Consider the following 10967-nt stretch of genomic DNA (forward strand, 5'->3'; position numbering starts at 1 on the left):
CCAATGTCCTGAACTCGGCTCTCCCACCTCAGAGGCTCAGGCCTGACAGCCAGCCAGAGCACCAAGACCCTGTGAGCCACACGGCTTTTGGGAAGTCTGTGGTCTTCTGCCAACATTCAGTAGGTGTTCTGTAGGAGTTGTTCCACAGATAGGTGTATTTTTTATGTATTTGTGGGGTGGAAGGTGATCTCCACGTCTCACTCCTCCACCATCTTGAAGGTCCTCTCTCTTCACACTATTCAGTTTTGAAGGGTTCCATACCCACAGATCAATCAAGGAGAATCTTGAGGGCAGATTTAGGGAAATCTTCCATTACTCCTGTTGCTAGAGGATCCCCATTTCCTCTGGAAAGGACATAAATCTGGCAATCTCACTTCAGGCCTAGCCCATCCACCGTTTTCCCCTTTGTGCTTAGTCTGTTTCACTTGCTTATAGCAGGCGCCATGCAGAGGCCTGGCCCCCGGCCCTTCAGACCAGAGTTCCTTGTGAAACGGCTGAGCCGACCCCTCAGCTCGGGACATATGCTGAGGCTACTCACAGGGCACTCAACTCAAGATGTGTGTATTCGCTTTTGTCTTTTAAAATTAATCAGTAGACAGCGCACACGCCTGGCACTTTTTTCCTCGGGTGCCGCGTGCAGTGGTCTTCTTCCCGGCAACTCAGGCGAGAGTTCCTAGCGTGGAATGGCTGCACCTGATTCTTGAGCTTGGCGGGCTGTGTGCAGAAGCCCGCACGTGACACCTTGGCTCAGCATGGCCGTGTCGGGGAGGGCATGTCTTATGCTGCTGTAATGTACGTTCTGTACGTTCTGAGATTTACCAAACCAGGCAAGTATCACTGGGGGAATGAGGTCATATTTAAGCCAGAGGGTGTGGCCTGAGCTTGCTCTGTGCCTTGCTTGAGCCCGCTGCACAATTGCTCAGTGGGTTGACACTAGCAAGGAGTTTCCTGTTACACTAGCTTCTTTCTCCTTTAGTGGGAATGGAACCAGGTAACATTTCACCTGTTGGGTAAGGAGTCATGTGAAAACATGCATTACCAAGCACCGATCTGTGATTGATGCCAGTGATGTTTTGAAGAAACTGCAAGTTGCCCCTATGCCTAATCCCTCCTCCTTTCACTGTAATCAGACTTTTAGCTGGACTCACAAGCACTGAGAATATGAAGACTACATTTCCCAGACTCCTGAGCAGCTAGCTAAGGTTATTTAATTCAGTTCTAACCAATAGGATGTGAGCCAAAGTAAGGGTGTATCTTAAAGGGAAAGGACAAGCTCTCCTCTTTCCCTTTGCCCGCTCCTGCTAGTCAAAGTGAGGACATGGTGGTCAGCCGTCTTGGACCATGCAGACAAGGGCAACACGTGAGGGGTTGTGGAGCCACAGGAGAGAAGGAGCTTGTACCCTGACGACTTCATGGAGCAGAGCCACGTTCCTGCTCAGACTTCCACGTAAGTGAGAAATAGGTACCTGTCTCCGTTAAGCCACTGGTGTCAGATCTTTTTCACACACTGAAACCATTCCTAATAATGCACATCCCTTAGAAGCTGCCTGGCTGGTCCCCCCATTAATCAATGCACAATGGAGGCATCTTCCTGGGAGTCAGGAAGATGACATTTGAACTGGGTCTTGGAGGGTATGGAGCTCAGACCACCGAAATAGGGGAAAGGAGGAAATTGGGAGACACAGGAAGAAGGGACAATTCATTCATCAGTTTTCTCTAACAGTTCTGAGCACACACACAAGTCCCCAGAGAATGCAGAAGGGATGGTGGAGGAATTCATGAGAAGCAGGAGAGCACCTACTCAGGTTAAACAAGGGGAAAAAAGTAGGGCGTGGCATCCGTTCAGAGGCTTTTGGTTGCAAGAAACAAAACCCCTGCACAAACTGGAAGTCACAGGCTCACAGGACACCAAACTCGAGGTAGATGGGATGCCAGGCAGTGTTGACGGGGCAGCCAACAGTATCACCCAAATCCAGGGTCTCCCATCTTCATCATCAGCTTCATCCTCCAGGGGTTCTGGGACGGCTGACTGTGGCATTCAGAGCATTCTTTGTTCACCTTCAGAGGGAAAAAGAAATCCTGGCACTCTCACAAGTAGGGAAGAACTTTTGCAGAAGCTGCCAGAAAAAAACTCTAGTCTCATTGGCCAGAATTGAGTCCTCGTTCACCGACAAGGGGAAAGTTTCACCCCTCACCCATCTCGCCTTGATCTGAGCCAGTTCCCGACACTGCTCGCTGCTGCACCATGTGAGGGGGTGGAGCGGGTGTGCTGCACCATGTGAGAGGGTGGAGCGGGTGTGCTGCACCATGTGAGGGGGTGTCACCACAGTGCACCCCTAACGTCCGCCTAAAGGACATGGGGCCAGAATTTTGAAATATCCAGTCACATAGCTCAGGTCCTCTGAAACAGGAGAGAAAGTCTTCAGCTCAGAATCAAGACACAGAGAAGCTTAAAGATTTACCTACCATTTTCTCCCTTCTTCCATTTCAACTGAAAATGTCAGCTTGGGGTGGGGCAGGGGGAGGCCTGAGAATTAAATGAATAAAAAAGGAAGCCCTTTCCAGCAGCCCAAGGAAGAGCAGGTATTCGCCTGGAGGTAATGTCGAAGGTTAAATACAGAAAAAATAACACAGTACACAATTATAGTTGTTCATTCTTCCACTTAAAATGGGAAATAAAGGTCACAAATCAAATCACCGCATTAAGTCCAGGAGTCCCCTGCCTCCAATTACCTCAGTCCCTTTGTTAGGGAGCCACAGAGGCATCCCTGTCCCGGTTAATTAGAAGGCCGGGACCCTCTGGAGGGCGGCCACACGGCTAACAGGTGAGCGTCGCTGGGCCCTGGGGTTAATCTGCCGCATTGAAGCCACGGGCTCCGCTCCATGAAGTTTGCGTTGGTTTGAACAAAATGAGAAAAGTAAAGAAGACATGTGTTCCTACCAAACTAAACGTATTCCATGTAGAGCACTGTCTTCCATTCTGGGGGCTGGTCCTTCCTACTTTCATAATGGTGGAAAGTCCCCAGTTTTCTAAAATGATGGTAAGTGGAGAAGGTGAATTTGGGATTTTTAAATGTCTTCCTGACTCAAAGAAAGGAAGAGTTGGCAACTCAAGGTCAGTGCCCAGAATTTTGTGTTCTTGATCAAGCTAGACTGTGAAATCCATGTACCAGGAGCCACTACCCTCGGTGAGAGAGAAGCTTCACCTGTGTCCCTCTGTCCCCTGATGGCAGGGACTCTGAAATGGTTACTTTTATTCTCTGCATCTAAATGGGCCTGGCTCATATATTGGCCTATCCGCCCAAACCCCACACCCACCTCTTCTCCAGACTAAATCATTCCATTCCCAAGACCATGGATCCAGGTTCTTATTTTCCAGTCCTTCCTCTAGGTTCATCCTTTGCTCCCGAGGGAGCTGGGCCACCCACCGAGCTGAGCCAGTGCAGGCGCCCTGGGGTAGCACCACCCTGGGCCCCAGGCTGGCCAGTTTTGCTCCCAGGATATGCTCCTTCCTACCCCCTCTGTTGCCCTCACCATCACCCCCCAGCTCCTTGTCTGCCTCGTTCTAACGCAGCCTCACAAACACTTCCTCCTCGGCACTGCCTGAGCAGCCCTGACCCCCTGACCCACGCGCCATCAGTCTGTTCCTCTCTCCCCCTAATACTCCCAGCCATCCTGGCTGTAAGGAGAAGACCTCTTAAGTGTAACTCTGCTCTCCTCAGCAATTTCCTTTAACTTGTTCAAGGTGTAGGCACAGCCTCTCAATTCTAGAAACAGCCCTACGAACCCAAGAAAAGGTTGCTGTGAACGTGCGTGTGTTCCCAGTGAGAATCCAGTTTACACCAAGGTGAGGTGCACGTGGATCCTGGACTCACTGTTCCTCATCTTAACACCAGTCACCTGTCAGTCACCCACTGCACTGGTGCCACCGTAAATCACACTTCTTTCATGAATCTTAATTCCATTCCACATCTGGCAACCAAAAGCTTTTCTATGGCTCATATCTGCAAAACTCAGGATAGAAGAGAGAGGGATTATTCAGTTAACTTGCTCAGAATAGACATCTACTTAGAGTAACGGAAATCAGAACCAGTGCGTGACTCAAATCTAACGTTTGGGGCAGTGTCTTCTGGAATGACCAGCTGAGCTGATCAGACTCCCTGGAAAATGGCCAAGGGTCTGCTTCTTTTTAAGCAACAGCCTTGTGTTTGAGTTTGGTTTTGGATAAATCAATGCTGGGTTGATAGAGTAAGAGATAAGATGAAAGAAGTATTAGAAAGCATTCTAAACGCTCTTGCCCTCTGAAGTTTATGAAAGTTGATGCAGAGACGTTGCTATGAACCTGCATTCATGTTACAGACAATGTACTCTGGCAGGTGCTGGAGCCTGTCCCCCAGCCCTGGACCCCTCCAGAAAAGACGCTTGATTTCAATACAGCTTGTGAGGGTGTTGATATCCTGGCCCAGCATAAGAAATAACCTTTTATTTTAGAAAATGCCAAAGCTATTTTTTAAAAACAGTTGCAATAGTACAGTGATAAGTGCTCGTATACATTTACCTATACAACTGTGTTCATCGATTATTAATATTTAGCCACATTTGTGTGCTCTCTCTTCCTCCATCCCTCCCTTTCCCCCCTACCCCCTCATACGTAATAAATGTTTTTTTCTGAACTAACAGAATAAGGTGCAGAACCATGACCTGCAACCTTTAAATATTTCAACGTAGATTCATAAGAACAAGGCAATCTCTCGTGTAATCACAGTCTAATTATCAAATTTGGGAAATGTAACCTTGACACAATGCTACTGTCATAAAGTCCATACCCAAATCCTCAATTGTTCCAAGAATGTCTTGTGAAGCAGCATTTTTCTGACTCAGGATCCACTCCCTGGGTGCATGGTGCATTAACTCTCATGGCCCTGGTGTCCATGGCTAACCTGGACCAAATCTGCAGCCTGCCTGCCTCCCTGACACTGACAGCTTTGAAGGGAACAGCCTGTTGTTCTGAAGTGTGGCCCTCAACTGGAGTTTGTTGGGTTAGTCATTAAATTCGGGCCACGCACATTGGGCAGAACCATGACACGTGACAACGGGTCCCAAGTACCCGTGTTAGTTCAGCCCTCTATGGGTGACGTTGGCACTGACCACTTAGGTAAGGCACCATCTGCCAGATTTCTCCACTGTAAACGTACTTCTTTTTAAAAATTATGATCTATAAAGAACGTGTAGGAAAATGCTTTGAGACGCCACTCAGAGTTCTCAGCTAAATGGTGGAAGGGATAAGCAAGAAGCTAAATGGGCCGCAGTCTCTGCCATCAAGGAGCTCAGTCTGGCAGAAGACACAAATAGACAAACACTACATGTGATGCAGCCTCCAGTCCTTTGAGAAAGGAAGCAGGAAGTAAACCGATTCATCAACTTCCCACATACAAAACCAAACAAAATAAATGCTGTGGTCGAGGTCCGAGCTAAGTGCAGTTACCAAAGGACCGAACACCTAATTCCATATGTAATGACTGAGAAAGGTTTCCCAGGGACGTACCAAAAATAGAGAGAGTCTATGGGCAAAGCACCTGCAATTATAACAAGCCAAGTCACAGAAGAGAAGGTGCAGGTAAACAATAAACATGAAAATATGCTCAGCATCATCAGTAGTCAGGGAAATGCATGTCAGCATAATGTTCTTAACTCATCATAGAGTGAAAATTTAAAAGTGTTGGTAATATCTAGTGCTGACGAGGGTACAGAGAAGTTGGTGAGAGTGTGAACTGCTACCTCTTTGGAAAGAATCTTGCAGATCTACTAAAATTTTAAACATCAACAGATTTTGACCCAGGTCTCTGAATCACTCCCTGAGATCGAGAAAGGCATAGATGGTAGAATTTTAGTCCATAGCAACAAAAACTCAGTAAATGTCATCATCTTTATTTTTCTGAGTTAAATTGAATCTTGTCAGAGCCCCATGGACTGAGCTAGCTGGTGATTCAATTTCAGTCATTTTGGGAGTTCTGATCCCCTTCCTAGAGTCACCAAGGCCCTAGAGGTCTCGCATTATCAGAACATTCCTGGAAGAGCCATCCGATCTCCAGACCATGTTGGCTTCCATGGTGCAGTTCATGGGCCCAGAAAGGAGAGCTTGGGCACAAAGGGCTCTGTATGACCCCCCCAGGCACACCTGTACCCCTTTCCACCCTAAGGGCCTGCCACTCCCCAGGAAGTCTGAGGGAATGGAGTCCAGGTCCCAGCACAAAACCCTTCCCAGTATCAGAGGAAACTCCCAAATGCTTCCACCCCCAGGAAGTTTGTTTCCCGTATCCCCACACACCCTCCCAACCAAGTCGGGGTGGGGGCCCCAAGGTTGCCACTTGGTTACTAGGCCACACCAAGGATGCCAACAGTCCTTCCTTATGTGAGTGATGGAGACAGCCTCCACTGTGAACTCCCTGAGGGTGGAGCATGTGTCCTTTGTCAAGTATGGCACCAACCAAGTGTGGGGTCTGGCAAGTTGTAGCTCCCAGTCAGTGTTTTTGAAGTGAATGAAGAAACAAAAAGGACAGTTGGATGGATACAAGAATGGATGCATGGATGGGTGAATAGATGGATAAGTGGATGAGTAAACAGCTGGATGGGTGGGTAAGTGTTCATGTGAGTGGATAGATGGATGATGGATGGGTGAGTGGATGAGTGAATAGATGTTTAGGTGGATGAGTAGATACATGGGCAGGTAGATGGGTTGACGGGTGGGTGGGTGGATGGACAGATGGGTAGATGGGTGGATAAGTAGATAAATGAGTGGTCAGATTTGTGGGTGGATAGATAGATGGAGGGATGAGTAGGTAGATGAACGGGTGGTTGGGTGGGTGGGTTGATGGATGGATAGACCACTGGGGGGAAAAATGTGATTTGAAAGATTCCTCAGGGCACACTGTTTTCAGGAAGGCCAGAAAAAAGGACTTCCTTCTTTCCCCGCAATCCCTTTAGAGTAAGCAGTGATCCACTTAAAAGCCCCGTTGGCACTGACCGATCTACTGTGTTGCTTGCTTCCCGAAGGCTTACGCCATTCGCCTTGGACTCTGAAGGATTCTCAGCATGGCTGGGGCCCCGTGCGCTGAGCAGCTCACAGGCCAGCACAACAGACCTCACGCAGCACATGCCTCACCCAGGACACACCCCCGCTGACAAAAGCTGCTCCATGGAGTAAGACAGGTAAGATGCATTTGTTGGATGAGTGAAGGAATCTATCAACCAAAATGTAAATAATCAGCCCTATTTCTGCCATCCAGAAACAGAGCAATAGTTACCAATTTTGTGTATATTTTTCCATTACTTTTCATTAGCACACGTGTATTTCAGTACAAAATGGATCACACTGTGATATACCACTCTATAATCAGCCTACTTCATATAATAGTATATTTTGAATAATTTCCATTTTATTCAGTATCCTGCAGAAGCATAAGATGGCATTACGTGAATGTAGCATAATTTATTTAACCAGCCGCCTTTTGTTGTTTCCAGTTGTTCCTTACTTTAAGCCTTGCTATGATGGACAACCTTACAACTCTACTTTTGAAAACATCCAGGATTATTTCCTTAGAAGAAATCCCTTTTGTAGAATTGCTCCATCAACAGATATGCAGAATCACAAGGCTTTTCTTGAGTGTTTCCAGATTGTCCTCTAGAAAGATTGTGCTAATTCACACACAACCTGGCAGAGTGACAGAATGTCCGGCGCTTTCACCTGCTCTTGTTTTTAAAACAAACATAGAAGCAAGTTGCAATGCTCTCAAATATGTCTGCACAACTAAGCCCGGGGAGATGAGGCAGCTCTTGGGAGAAAACTGTCAGCACTCCTGGTGGTTTTACTAAACATAGGACAGCCTACACCCGTTTCTTATTTCTAACAAATGCTTGTCATCATAAAAGTAGTAATTTTCACATTAAAGAAAATTGTGGACGTGGGAAGAATCGGAGTGTGGGTACTTACCTATAGTTTCACTTCCAGGAACAACCAGTGTAACATTTCATAGCATTTCCTTCCAGGATTTTTTTCTGTGCTGGATTATTTCTTTTATGTGGTTGTGATAATACAGTAATGCAGCAGTGTGTCCTGATTTCTTTTTATTTACCAACATTCTATAAGCATTTTTCTGTCTTATCACAGACTCCCAGTAAGCCTAATTTTAACAAATATATAATGTTCCTTCAAGTGAATGGGACCTGGCTTAACCTTTCCCTGCAGAACACCTAAGTTACATTCAAGGTTATTAAAAGCCACGTGGCACAAACATTGGCATGTGTCTATATTATCTCCTTGCTTTAAACACACATGACAATAATTAAGGAATTCAGTTAGGGGGAAAAGGCACAAGTAGAGATGCTGACCCCTTGGCAGATAATCACGTGAGGCTATAAACTGGTCACCTGTCACTTTTCTCAACTTACCAGTGGATGCGATCTTGAGCATTTTTTCAGCAGGATATTGACAAAAATCACAGGGCCCAGAGCTGCAGGCCAACAGGTTAAAGTATCCCCCGGAGACTCCTACCTGAGATCCCAGAAGCATTCCTGTCCCTGCACACAGAGCATTGGGGACTGGGCTTTCATGAACCCCTGTGCTTGTTATGGATGTGATTAGAAGGAAAAACAAACACTCCTCCTGGTTTTGTAGTGATTCCACATTTTGCTTATTAATTTCTGTGACAGCTTTGACTTTCCTGATAACCAGCTTTGTACTTTTGATGGCAGTCACTGGGTCCAGGGATTTTACATAGCCCCACTTTACAGCCACTGTTTCGTCTACAAGTATGCTAACGGGTGGGCAAAAGTACATAAGGAAGTAGGAATTGTTATGAAAAGTTGCCCCTACACACTCAGCATTGCTTTCAATGTGAAAAATTTTTAATGCATGGGCTGAAGAACGTAAGATGAATATAAACGACTAATAAACATAAGAAAAATTGGCCAGTCTCACCAATAATCAAAACAAAGAAAAATAAAACTGTAATACCTTTATGTCTCACATCAAATTAGCAAATAGTAAAAATGTATATTGTGTAGTGAAATGGATACTTTTCTTAGACTAGATGTAGGCTAGTTTAACCTTTCTTTTTTCTCAGTCAAATATTTTTATTGCTTTATCAACAACTGCTTAGATATAAATGAATCTAATGACAATTAATATGAAAACTGAGTAGCAGGCATAGACCTCACTGTGTACTGGAAGGGCAGTATTCTCGCTGTTATGGGAAGGCTCCCAAGAGATGATAAGATGAAAAAGTCTCTGGGTTCAGATTCCCTGAACCCAGAATCTGGTCTGGCCCCAGATTCCGAGAATTATTGAGTCCCTCTTGTGATGTCAGTGAGAGAGGCCATGAGTAATTCGTGGAAATTGGTCTCACCCCAGTTGGGGTATTAGGCAGGGTGTGGGTGTGGGCACATATTGGGGATCCAGCAGGAGTAGGTCTGGGGGAGTGGGCTGTTTTCTGCCCCTGAGCTCACCATGACTTACCCCTAGCCATCAAGGAGAGGTCAAAACAGGACACCTCTGTGAAATGCAACGAACATCCTGAGCTGATGCAGGCAGCAGGGATGGCCCAAGATGCCAAACACAGGAAAGGTCCATTGGGCATCATCAGGTTTACAAGGATGAGGATCAACAAATATAGGATAGCCATACAATGGAATATTATTCAACAGAGAAAAGGATTGAAGTCCATATGCCATGACGTGGTGAAACTTCTACTAGCAATATGCTAAATGAAGTAAGCCAGACACAGAAGGACAAATGTTGTATGAATCCACTTATATGAGGTACCTAGAATAGTCAGATTCACAAAGTAGAATGGAGATTACCAGGGACTGGGGGGAGGAGAGAATGGGGGGTTATTGCTTAATGGGTACACATTTTCTGTTTGGAGTGATGGCAAATTTTGGAAATAGATAGTAGTGACGGTTGCACCGCTTTGTGAATTTAATCAGTGCCACTGAATTGTACACTTAAAATGGTTGAAATGGCAAATTTTATGTTGTGTATATTGTCACAATTTAAAGTATATATTTAGTGCAGAAAATAAAAAGATAGTGAAAGAGCAGAAGTCATCTTGGTGGTGACAACCTTGCACCCTTGTCTCAACTTACACTGCTTTGCTCTGTTGCCCTCCATGTTTCGTTCTCAGCGGGGGCCCTTCTCCATCATTTGGGGGGCTCCTTTGCCTCTCTCCTTGGTACTTCTCCAGTTTTTTGTCTCCCAATCTTCCTTTATGTTAACTTTGTTATTTTGGTAAAATATAAACTGCAGCAGCTTCCTGAGAAAGGGGCATATGGGATTTAAAGTTTTTAAGACTTTGCAAGTCTGAAAATAAGTTTACTGTACTCTCAGATTTGATTGATAGTTAGGCTGAGTAGAATTTGGGGTTGGAAATCATTTTCTTGCCATATTTTGAAGGCATTGCTTGTTATCTTTTAGATTCCAGATTGCTTCCAGGCCGAGAAGTCCAAAGCCAGTCTGACACCTGTCCCTGTGAATGTGACTTGATTTCTTATAATGGGTTTATTTTATTTCTTTTCTCTGTGACAGCTCATAGCTTGTTGGTCCTCAATTCCTTGAAATTTCATGATGTGGCTCTATTTTGATTCATGGTAAATACATGAGTTCTTTCGATCTGAAACCTGTGTCCTTTTCTTTGGGAAATTTTTCTTGAATTAGTTCGCTTATTATTTTCTCCTTTCTATTTTCTCTCTTCCTACTTTCTGAACTGGTCCACTCATCTTCTTTTTAATTTTTCATCCATTGGTTTTTTGCTCTATTTTTCTGAGATTCCTCAACTTTATCTTCCAGTCGTTATTTCCAGAAGGCGTTTAATCTCCAAGCAATTTTTAAATTGGTTTTTAATTATTGATTTGTAAGAGCTCTTTGTGTAAACTGGATAGACGCCCTTTGTCTAATGTATGAATTGCAGATA

General features: G+C 45.2%; 1 long non-coding RNA gene across 1 annotated transcript; it reads left to right on the forward strand.

The window, feature by feature from the left end:
• Positions 1–1309: 1309 nt before the first annotated feature.
• Positions 1310–10661, forward strand: LOC141276728 (uncharacterized). Its single transcript, XR_012326717.1, has 3 exons — positions 1310–1447; positions 7054–7209; positions 10472–10661. It is a non-coding gene; the product is annotated as an uncharacterized lncRNA (long non-coding RNA).
• The last annotated feature ends 306 nt before the right edge of the window (positions 10662–10967 follow it).

This window comes from Tursiops truncatus, chromosome 16 (assembly GCF_011762595.2).
Source record: "Tursiops truncatus isolate mTurTru1 chromosome 16, mTurTru1.mat.Y, whole genome shotgun sequence".
Taxonomy (NCBI): Eukaryota; Metazoa; Chordata; class Mammalia; order Artiodactyla; family Delphinidae; genus Tursiops; species Tursiops truncatus.